The sequence below is a fragment of the Lycium barbarum genome, chromosome 6 (genome assembly GCF_019175385.1).
Source record: "Lycium barbarum isolate Lr01 chromosome 6, ASM1917538v2, whole genome shotgun sequence".
In the NCBI taxonomy this organism is placed as follows: domain Eukaryota; kingdom Viridiplantae; phylum Streptophyta; class Magnoliopsida; order Solanales; family Solanaceae; genus Lycium; species Lycium barbarum.
In genome coordinates this window covers 102,898,500-102,911,270 of record NC_083342.1, presented here as the reverse complement: position 1 = coordinate 102,911,270, position 12,771 = coordinate 102,898,500, and the positions used below count along the sequence as shown (strand labels likewise).

The 12,771-nt window shown below is 33.3% G+C and overlaps 1 long non-coding RNA gene across 1 annotated transcript; it reads left to right on the top strand.

The window, feature by feature from the left end:
- The first annotated feature begins 9,913 nt into the window (after positions 1-9,913).
- On the top strand, positions 9,914-12,344 carry LOC132645128 (uncharacterized). The gene is made up of 2 exons (XR_009584004.1): positions 9,914-10,428; positions 10,583-12,344. It is a non-coding gene; the product is annotated as an uncharacterized LOC132645128 (long non-coding RNA).
- Positions 12,345-12,771: the final 427 nt, after the last annotated feature.

Sequence of the window (12,771 nt, the reverse complement as noted above, 5' to 3'; positions counted from 1 at the left end):
ATTAAGTGTATTAAGCCACCTAATCTGGTCATTATAAAATCATTAGTCATTGAAATTTAAAAAAACAAAACTTTTGAACTTGAAGCCCTAATGATTCACATTCTAAGCTTAGATCAGCTGAAAAAATAAAAGACATGTCAATCACACCTTAAATCACATACTAATGAAGGTTATTATTTACTTCTACTTATATTTTATGTTACTTGTTAAAGGGATAGCCGAGAGAGCAAAGGGAAAAGGAAGGTAATGAAGAAATTAAAAAGGCTAAAAAGAGAAGGAAAAACAATTATTCATAGACCAAAATCTGAAAAAGAAGAATGGAAAGGAGAATAACCGTCTAGAACCTAACATAGGAAACTTGCAAATTAAGAAATGAATTAAAAGTTTTTTTTTTTAAATTTCAATGAATTACAATTCGTTTGTCAATTTGATCCAACAGATAAATTTTGAAATAATTCATCAAATTAACATGTCAAAATGAATTTAAATAGTGTAGTCTGATGCGTCACAATATAACTCTAACCCCAAATGTACAAAGAAAAATTTAACAGGAATTCTTTTTCAATTATAAAGAATTTAATCTAATATTGTAAAAGGAAAATACGTCCTCTTTTATATTATTATTTTTTTCAAAATGCAAAACAAGAAAAAATGAGATGTTGGTTCACGTAGGGAGGACCCTTCAAAGGGTAGTCTTTAAATTTTGCCCCTCAAATTGTTGGTCTTTAACTTTTGTCCTTCATCTAAAAAAGTGCTCAAAAATATCCCCAAGTTCTGGATTCGAACCCCAGCTCAGTAAAAAAAAAATTATAAGGCAAGATTTCGCGAAAGCTCTGACTTATAAGGCAGAATTTAGTTATGGCTTAAGGTAGAACTTAGTTATGCCTTAAGGCAAAAGTCTATAGTTTTAAGTTATGCCTTGAGGCATAACTTTTGTATATAAACTATGCCTTGAGGCATAACTTCTATGTAGATACTAGCATAGTTCTGTACGATAACTTAATTTCTACATAATTATGTCTTAAGGTATAACTTTACCCCGAATAGGCATAGTTTGCTATGAAACCTTGCCTTACGGATTTTGTTTTACTCTGCTGGGATACTACAGATGCATAACTTTTGCCCGAATAACCAGAATTTGTTATGAAATTCTGTCTTGCAAAATTATTATTATTTTGCCAACATAACTCATAGCATAGGTGCACTGGCTAGCCTGACAATTATTTCGAAAGTAACTATGGACACGTGTCATCAATTATTGTGTTGTGACAATAACGTCATAAACTTGACTTACATTCCATTGAAACAACCCTTGATTGTGGTTTATTACTTCTGTCTTGAAACACAATTTGCTTTGAAAATACACGTGTCATGCACGCAAAAATATAATACTAGTTGGAATAAAATTCTAGTGACACTGAACTTCTCAGTGATCAGTGCCTTTTTAACGAACTCTTCAATGTCATAAATATCTCTGGTGAAATTGCTACAAGAAAGATCCAAATTGGTTATGGGGCTAAAAAAAGGAAACTTTTCTGTAGCTATATCATCAAACGAGTATGTATCGTCAACATAACTCAAACCCTAGGTACACTGCTACCCTGGCAATTATTGGAAGTCAAAATGGACAAGTGTCATCAATTGTTGGGTTGTGACAATAACGTCGTAAACTTGACTTACATTCCATTGAAACACTGCATGATTGTAGTTTATTACTTCTTTCTTGAAAAAAAAATTGTTTTGAAGATGCACGTGTCGTGCACGCAAAAATGTGATAATGGTCTTCCTTCAAATTCTAGTGACACTGAACTTCTCAATGATCAGTGATTTTTTAGCAAACTCTTTAATGTCATAAATATCTCTAGCGAAATTGCTATAAGAAAGATTCAAATTGGTTATGGGGCTACAACTAGCCGGCGCCTTTAGGAAAATACACATATTATACTAAGTTCTGAAATCATTGAACTTAAATGTGCTCCAAATAAAATTAATTATGTTATTTATTTTGTTAATTTTGTTTGTTATTAAATGATGACCATAAACACTTAAAAATGGAATGAGCAAATAGAATTAAAGAGATTATAAACGAGTAGGTACTTTTTCTGTTCCATAAATAGATCTGGACTGGAGTCCACATACAATGCAGTTTCATAATATGGACAGAAAGTAGCTAAATTTTGGGAGCTAAATCAGGCCAACTTGGTGCAATCGATGCCCTTGAAAGATATGATCATTTTTTCCAAATCGTAACCGATTAGGAAGTTAGTTTGGGCCACATTCCTGAAGAAAGGTTAATCTTCTGAAGGTCGAAATGCTAGGCACCAAAGTCCAGCTTGACCCGGCCTTGTAAACATTAGATTATCCATCGATAAATGAAGATCTGCTGTAATAAAATGCATTGTTACAAGAGGAACATCAATGGAGTTCAAATCCTTGTAACAAAGATCTTGCACGTTAGTAGAGTTGGCAACCAACGATTCCACATCGATGGCTTGTATAAACGTTGTTTTGAGTTTGTTGTAGAATGGCGTGTGAAGATTGGTCACAGTAGTTCCTGAGTCAATAGCAATATTTCCCTCTTGGAAAATAGTTGAGTAATTAACAACTAAGTCCATTTTTTTTTATCACCAACTGATATTCCATAGAAACAATCCATGATTGTGGTTTATTACCTCTTTCTTGAAACACAATTTGCTTTCAAGATGCACGTGTCATGCACCCAAAAATATGATACTGGTTGGAATAAAATTTTAGAGACAACTGAACTTCTCAGTGATTAGTGCTTTTTTAGCGAACTCTTCAATGTCATAAATATCTCTGGTGAAATTGCTATAAGAAAGATTCAAATTGATTATGGGGCTACAGAAAGTAAACATTTCCATAGCTACATCATCAGACGAGTACGTAACGTCACATAACTCGTACCATAGGTACACTGGCTACCCTGACAATTATTTCGGAAGTCAATATGGACAGTTGTCATCAATTGTTGGGTTGTGACAATAACGTTGTAACTTGACTTACATTCCATTGAAACACCCCATGATTGTGGTTAATTACTTCTTTCTTGAAACAAAATTTTCTTTGAAGATGCATGTGTCGTGCATGCAAAATTTTGATACTGGTCTTCCTTCAAATTCTAGTGACACTGAACTTCTTAGTGATTAGTGTCTTTTTAGCAAACTCTTTAATGTCATAAATATCTCTGGCGAAATTGCTCTAAGAAAGATTACAATTGGTTATGGGGCTACAGCTAGCTTACGCCTTTAGGAAAATATACATAATATACTAAGTTCCAAAATCATTGAACTTAAATGTGCTTCAGATAAAATTAATTATGTTATTTATTTTGTTAATTTATTTTGTTATTAAATGATGACCATAAACACTTAAAAATTGAATGAGCAAATACAATTAAAGAGATTATAAAAAAGTAGATATTTTGTCCGTTCCACAAATAGATTTGGACTGAAGTCCACGTACAACACAGTTTCATAATATGGACAGAAAGTAGCTAAATTTTGGGAACTAAATCAGGCCAACTTGGTGCAGATGGCCTTAAAATATACGATCATTTTTTCCAAATCATAACCGACTAGGAAGTTAGTTTGGGCCACATTCCTGAAGAAAGGTTGATCTTCTGTAGGTCAAAACGATAGGCACCGAAGTCCAGCTTGACCCGGCCTTGGAAACATTAGATTATCAATCGATAAATGAAGATCTGCTACAATAAAATGCATTGTTACAAGAGAAACATCAGTGGAGTTCAAATCCTTGTAACAGAGATCTTGCACGTTATTTGAGTTATCAACCAACGGTTCCACATCTATAGCTTGTATAAACATTGTTTTGAGTTTGTTGTAGAATGGTGTAGGAAGATTGGTCACGTTAGTTCTTGAGTCGATGGTAATATTTCCCTCTTGGAAAATAGTTGAGGAATGAACAACTAAGTTCAGTTTTTTTAATCACTAACTGATATTTTAAAGAGGGTTAAGAAGTAAGAAACTTTTTTAAGCTTAACAAGCAGTGGGGTGAATAGTGCCCCAGTTCCCCAAGCATTGTCACCAAAGATAAGTGTGCTTGAGACATCTAACTGTGCCAAAGGCACAAAGCAGTAGAATTTTTTTAGTCCAAATAATGCAGGACTAATTTGTGAAATTAATGACGCCGGAGAAAACTAAGCCCCATTATGTCAGTTATCCTTGGGTCAGTAACTATTGTTTTGGATCTGTAAGCACCTCCAAAAATAATAGACAGAAAGCAAACTTCCTCTTCTTGTGCAAAGTAGAAAGTAAATATTTTCGTAGCTACATCATCAAACGAGTATCGTCAACATAACTTATCCCATAGGTGCGCTGGCTACCCTAACAATTATTTCGGTAGTAAATATGGACACGTGTCATCAATTGTTGGGTTGTGACAATAATGCAGTAAAACTTGACTTACATTCCATTGAAACAACCCATGATTGTGGTTCATTACTTCTTTCTTGGAATACAATTTGCTTTGAAGATGCACGTGCCATGCACGAAAAAGTATGATATTGGTTGGAATAAACTTTGACTCTGATGAGTATCATATTTATGTTTGCATAGAGAATCCTATCCTAGTCAATTTTAGAGTCCTTCCATGAAAAAGAATCTAAAAAAATAGAATATGAGTTGATTTGAAAATCATAAAATACCAATTTTATCCAATATCAAGTTAGTCCTTTGAATGAATGATTTAATTTTAAAGGGCATAAAAGTCGATCAACATTTAGGGGATATTTTCGTCGTTCAATATTTAGCGAAAAGTATTCATGTTTTTAATATATGTAAATTAAATTGTGTGATACCTAACAAACAATAAACTTTATAATCAGTGTAAAAGTTTTGCTAGAAAGAAATAAATTCAACGTTATTAAGAATTCTTGGTGCTATAGGATACTCTCATGATATATATTTTTTTCTAAAGAAGGAAATAGAGTAGAAAAAAAATTATTTTATCCACTTAGTGATGGAATATAGGCATACGCAGCCGAAGCAAATAGCCAGGATCGAACTTGCACGTAATATAGACAACGCATAATCAAGATATTAATCAAATATAAAATTGATACTTATCTCTTGAAGCGTGACCGTGACCAAGAATCAAATCTTCAACCACGAACACACACCATCCACGAGATCGTCATCCTTCAGTTCCACAGTCTTCTGCTGTGTAACCTGAATAGTACCAGAATTTATGAAATTCGTGTGGGCAAATTTCTATGGAAAAATTGTAGAAACTTATAAGACCCCTTTTCCTCCTTATGGAATAAGACCCCTATTTTACAACTACAGGTTTAGGATTTTCACCCTTTTCCAAAACCCGTTGGGTCTTTATTTTCCACAAAGAAATAATATTCCATTTAATTCTTTATTGTTCGGGCACAGTAGGGATCACATAATTTAATTAACGAGGCTTCCTATTATGGAATTAATTCAAAAATTCTGAATTAATCCTACCATAATAAATTACGAATTATTGCACTAAAAAATCGTAACTGCACTCCTCAGTTCAATTTCGAAATCATATATTAAAACTTATTTAACTCCCTATGTTAAGATTATAGATACCAATCAATTAAATTACTGACAATTTAATTCATTGACTAATTGAATCCTTTGTATTTCTGCTTAACTTACATCATGTGACAGATACAAAATCCACCTGTAGGGTTTTCACATGAGACTTATGAGCATCCATAAAGGGGTATCATCAGTCTCAAAGTTGAGACATGGATTTTATCAACTGATTATTATTTCACAAATGTAATTTACCATTATCCAATTTACCAGGAATACATAAACCCGCAATTGAGTTGTACCTTTTAATAAATCAAAATAATGAACAAATCACATTGATCATAATAATTATATCAACATTAAGAGTATAAGTACATTTAATGAACTAGAGAGTTTGTTTTATATATTCAGTACACAAACATTTATCTCTACTTGGTCCGTTCAATACATACAAAATGCACTAGCACAAGAAGACGGAACTACCGTTCCCATAATGAAGATACATTATATTAATCTTGTGCTACAATCATACCGATGGCTTTGTCCAATTTTCATCTTAGATTGTGAACATAAATTTTATACTTATAAGAACCGATGATTTAATCTTCCCTGTATAAGCTAAACTCTATACACTAAATCATCTACTATATAAGTAAAGGACACACATACTAGTACATGATCTATTTAGCTCTTTATTAAACAATGAATAAATAATTGTTCTATAATAAATACTATATCCAAACACATGGTTAATAGTATATATCCCAACAATTAGTTATCCGGAATTACAATGACGGAATAATACTATTGAGATTAAATAATAATGAGATTATTTAGATACCTTTATTGATGATGTTTGGTTTATTAGACTAAAACTTGAACTATGAGGTATTATAGAATACAGTTTGATTAAGTTGGAAAAGTTGAGATAATTTCTATTTTTCAATTTATTGATGATGTTTGGTTTATTAGACTAAAACTTGAACTATGAGGTATTATAGAATACAGTTTGATTAAGTTGGAAAAGTTGAGATAATTTCTATTTTCAATTTGGCCTTGCTTTTTACGAGAAAAATTTAAGGGGTTTGTTTGGTACGATGAATAAGCAAAAATAGTCCTGAAATAAAATATTAGTATCGTCGTATCCTACGTTTGGTTGAGATAAAATCCCAAAATAATTAATTAGGGATTAGTTATCCCGGAATTATAGTGTTATTTTTGTGAGAGTTATGTATTGTTATTCTAATCAATTCTTTGTTGATAATGCAAAGCCAAAGTTTCTCTATAGTTCTTTTTTTCCTTACTCATCTTTTCTCCTCTATAAAGTGCAAATGTTCCACATAAGTGGAGGAAGTTCTTTCTTTCCTCCTTATATTGAATTGTGGATTGTTGGGTTAGTAAATGCGCTAGAACAAGAGATGGGTCTCGCACACATGAGAATTGGGCTCAGTAGGCAAAATCCTTACCTTAATGTGTCCAGATTCATCCTAGGGAATTGATTATTCAGATTTGCACATTATGGTCATAACCGTTGGCTGATTTATTTTCTTTTATCTGAACGGTCATTTTCTATACCTATATATTTTGAGGTCTGCCTTTGGTGAGATACACAGAAAAGGCAATATTTTGTGCAAGCTTCATACTTCCATCCACCAGTGCAGGTGTTCGGGAGTTGTTGTGGAACCTTGGGGAGTGTGCCGGGCTAAACGATTTGTACCGGGGTCGGTCCGGAAATCGCTTTCAAGGCAGTGACTTGCCACGACACAACAGTGGTTTTATAATTTGTTTTCCTATTTTACTTGTTATTGATCTAATTGTTCTCGATTTTTACTAACAATTTTATCCCATAATGAGGGTGCGATAACAATGTCTGCATAACTAATCACAGGATGATTATTCGAGAATACTTGTTCCCCAACCAAACGAGCCCTAACGGACAAATTTTTAGAAGAAGGGAAAATATATCATTTTGCTGTTTTATTCCTAGATTAGTAATCCTAACATTATTTCCGACATAAAATATAGTATAAAAATAAATACCATACTTATTACAATATAAACAATTCCAAAATTACTAACTTCAAAATTATTAAAAAACAAACAAACTAATATTGTATATTTCATACCGAATTATAATGAGATAATTATCCCAACGAAATAACCCCAATAAATAGTTCAATGGTCGTCTTATTTCTTCTCTTCTTTTCCAGTCTCCTTTCTTTTTCGTATATTGTAGCTCACAAGGTTTAATAGCCTGTTTGGCCAAACTTCTAAAATCAGCTTATTTTAAAAAGTATTTTTTTTAAAAGTACTTTTCAAAAAAACACTTTTAACGAAAAACAGTTTGTGTTTGGCCAATTAATTAAAAAAGCACTCTTGAGCAGTCATTAGTGTTTGACCAAACTTTTAAAAAGTGTTTCTATTTGTATTTTTCTCAAAAATACTTTTCAAAAAAGTGCTTTTGGGCAAAAACTATTTTTTTTAGCTTCTGAAAAACTGCTTCTGCTACTCCCCAAAAGCACTTATTTTCTTCCAAAAGCTTGGCCAAACACCTCACTTTTTTTCAAATAAGCACTTATTGAAAAAATAAGTATTTTTGGGAAAAAATAAATTTGGCCAAAGAGGCTATAAAACTCTTTTTAGACCGTCACAAAACTCATATAGGAGAAAGCAAAAAAGAGGTTGAAAAACAATGGCTCATCGTTCAGCAAAACAATGGGCATGGTATTGACTGACCTGTTGATAGAGGACAAAATTATATCATTTCAAATAGTTCAAAAATAAAATTATTCATTTTTCATCTGAGTTGGAATAACTGTTAATGAGAAGGGAAATTTTTTAAATGTATTTTTGGGTCAAAAATGAAAAGAAAGACAAAAGTATTCCATTTCAAGTAGTTCTTGGACAAATTGACTTGTTCCTCTATTTTTATTTAAACTTTAGGCCAAATACATAGACAATCCTTTAAAGTTATCACAAATTTTCGTTTAGGCACCTCAGCTGAAATTGTTACCTATTGAGCACTTCAAATAGGTTCAAAATGTGCTTATTGAACCCTTCAATGCTGGCTGGTAGAAAATATTATAGGCGTGAAACCCATGCGTGATGACGTGGCAAAAACAACTAATGAAGCAATGCCACGTGGATTTTAGTCAAAACTAATCCCAAAATAAAGGAAAAATTACACACATTTCCGCTCACATCTTTTTCTCCAAACCCATCCCCCGTGTTACCTTCTTCCACCAAATCTCTTTGTCCCTTTCCTCTCTTGAAAGAAATGAGTGAGTTTAATTTTTAAATTAGGTAATATGTGTGGGTAATTATAATAGGCCACGTGACTATTTTAACTTGCAACAAAACGTCAAGTTTAGGTTGTTAATCATAAGGATATTTTTGAGCCAAAAATAAATATTAGAAGTATTTTTAGACAAAAAGATGGAATGAGAGAATATATGAGCTATTTTTCATACGTTAGGTTATTTTTGGCCTTTTTCTGAATGCAAAATATTCAAATATGAAGAAGGAAGGAAAATGAAAGAAACAAAATTTTCAGTCACAAATGAGTAAATCTATTATCAGATTAAAAGGCCAGCTCAGTACACATATTATAATTGCCACTTCACAAAACTAATTCACCTGCCTATCCGAGACTACACTAACTAAACACAAGAATCTAGAACTAATTCCTTTGATTGGGATCCAATTTCAGTCTTTTGGGGTAACAAATTGTACCATTAGCATTTGTCACAGACACCAATGATAGTGCTTCTTAATGTTAACTTCTTCATCATTCCTTACAGTTAGCTTACACTAATCCGGGCCTTTACCACTTGTTAGTATTTCGTCGGATTAATCCCCCTGATTATGCTTCTTGTATCAGTAAGTATTACAGTGATGGAGTCCTTGATCTTATCTCAAACACGGTGAGATTTAATTAGCATTTCTTAATTAACTTGGCTTTTTTGTTAGTTGTAAATTGTAATGCAACATGACATCTCTCTGGTGTCTCCACCTTCTGCAAATTATTACATGTGGCAAGTGGCATGGTTCAATTGATACAAACACATTAGTGAAAAAAAGATTTAGCATATCTCGTTTCTTTGCAGCAACTGCACAACTTCCTAAAAAAAATAAAAATCAGAGAACCCAAACAATTATTTTTCAAGTAAACGGTGAAAAACAGTGAACAAACTAAGAGACGATTCTGATTAAAGGGGTGCTTTATAATAGTGCATTATAGATGGAAAAAAATAACAAAAACATACATATGTATTTATCATCGACTTTTCCATACATTGTATCTAAAATGAATACACAGTATATAAAGGCCAAATACACATGTAGCCTTCTAAACTTATCTTGATTTTCCATTTTGACACTGAAAATTGTTCCAATTAAACACTTCAACTTCAACAAAAGTGTATCAATTAAACACAAAATACACCATCTACAAAAAAACTCACGCTCCTAGTCACAACTCACAAGTGCTTCCTTTCTGTAAAAGCAAACAAATAAAAATCTGCCACCTGTTTTTTTACCTCCACGTAATGTCAATCTGGATTAAAATTAAAAAACAATCCTTTTTAGGGGAAAACTCACCATTTCTTTATTCATTTCATGTTCACGTAAATCTGAAAAGAGTGGCACAGAGTTCGGCAATGGAAGTGAAAATTTATTCAACAACTTAGTTCTCCATCATAGATATATATCACCATTTTGCTAAGGTAAAAGGACTTTATTTCCCTGTACTTAATGGAGCCAAAAAAAAGAAGGTGAAGCAAATTCTTTGCTTTAAGAAAGTGACTATGAAAAAAGAACTGAAGAAGTTCAGAGAACTTATTGTTGGATTTAAGCTCATCTCTGTTTGCTTTTTTTCTTTGTAAGGAAAATTTCCTTCTAAGTAGATTTTATTTTTGGTCTCTGTTTGCTCCTAATATTGCTTAATTTTGAGGTAATGAGTTGATTTTGATTTTTGAAAAGGTGAAATTATGTGTTCTTTTTTACTGAGTTTCTTTATATTTTCTTGAATATAGTGGTGGGTTTGTCTCAATATTTGAATCCTCAGCCTAATTGTGTTGATGGCTATTTGGTTTTGAGCTTGGTTGACGTCTGAAGCCTCAATCGAACTCTTTCACTCTGCTGTCTGCAAAAACCACCATGCTTATCATTGCCAGAGGAAACAGAGAATCCATGAAGAGATCAACCCAAACTTGAAGATCTAATTCTAGTATTTATGCTAGCAACCTCGAAATCTTAGGATTGTGTCTTTCAAGTTAATTGATTATTGCTCAAAAATGAGATAAATCTGTAAGAAAACCAGACAGAGAAACTAGGAGGAAGAAAAGTCGACGGGAGATATGGTGATGGTAGAGAAAATGAACAAGAAACAAAAGAAAAAAAACAAATTTTGTTTGAAGAAGGGAATAATATTATTTGCAGAATTGGATTCAAAGGGGAAGAGAATTCTTAATAGTGATAAGTTACAATATCCCCATTTAAGAATAAGAACTCAAAGGAGGTATTGAGGAGAGTGGAATCTGGTGTGGCGGTGTGGATAAATGGTGTCCATTATACTCAAGCCCATGTGGAGGAGAGCATAATGGCACAGTTTTACACTAACTCTGTGTTCTATTTTGCAGGTTTCAGGCATACTTGGAGTTTGCAGAGGAGGGACATATGTTGCACCGGGGCCGCAACAACTACATATGGTGTGTGTATCAACGATCCTTCTTCTGGAAATCATTTGATGCGTACAAGATTCAGAAGACACAACATTTACTGCTCCATTGATCCACTCTGCACAGGATATGATATGGTTACAGATTACTTGGTGCGGCTCAGGTTTTATGGATCCAGTTCTTGCTCAAAGAATTGGATCACTACTGGTGTCTTTGGTGCATTGATCCTATCTCTATAGGATATGATATGCAGTGGGCACAGGAAACAAAAGCAGGAAGGAGTACTGCAGGAATTTGGCTATACAGTGGTGCAGGAACCAATATGATCTGTATATTGACTAAGTTGCAGGGTGTGGTATTGGCAATTATTACTCAATCTGCTGCAACTGTGACAATACATGGAAAGTATTTGGTCTCTTGTATTATTTGGTCTCTTGTATAGGATGGGATTATGCAATACATGGAAACTGCACAAAGGACTTGGATACTGCAAAGGAGAAGCTTCAGGACTGTCTTCATACTTAAATCCATGTGGAGGAGGATATGGAGATGGATTTCATACTCAAATCCATGTGGAGGAGGATATGGAGATAGATTGTTATAATTGGTTGTTCTATTTTGCAGGTTATTTAAGTAGATATAGTGGTATATTAGTCACAACTCCTAATAGGAAGCAGACATGGACAGTAGAGGATGATATACACAGCTATATCATGGATATACAGGTGACAGCAAAAGTGGAAAACTGCAGCAGGACCAACAGAACAACATAGTTGGATGGTCATTTAGCAGCAACAAATATTCAGAGGTGGACTAGTATGTGCACCAAGGAACTCAGACTAGGGACACATCATTTTGATACACAACAAGGCACAAGGAAGATGACAGGAAGCAGTACTGGTGATGCAGCAACTGTTACTGTCTACTGGCATATCTTTGTGCATGGTTTTATTGATTATGGACCATGCATGATGCACTTTTTACTTAGCTTTTTAGTTTATATCATACTTCATAATAATTCTTTGTAGTGCCAATTTAGGATATCCTATGAATCCTAGATTGGTCATTAGATTACTAAGTACATTTTTTAAGCCTTTTGGCTACATTGTAAAGACTTGGATGCGGTTGGTTTGGAGAAAATAAACAAAATCAGCCCTAGGCCCTCAAAAGCCTAGTGGAGTTGCCTTAAAAAAAAAAAAAATTGGAGCGGTTCACGCGCTTAAGGAGAGTCTGGTACACTTTATTGACATGTCAGCATTTTGTGTTTAATTGGTACACTTTTGCCAAAGTTGAAGTGTCTAATTGGAACAACTGCCAAAATGGAAAATCATGCAAGTTTAGGGCCACATATGTATTTGGCCATATATAAATTAAAACACGTGTTTAGTTTAAAATTAAATAAAAGTTTGCTGCCAATTACACATCTGGCTTATGCGTTACTCCTTTTTCATCTTTGAAGACTTATGACTGGATTAAAATCTTGTTCAATAAGACCTATATAAAAAAATTCTCGTTTAACATATTATTAATTTCATCTGTCTTCC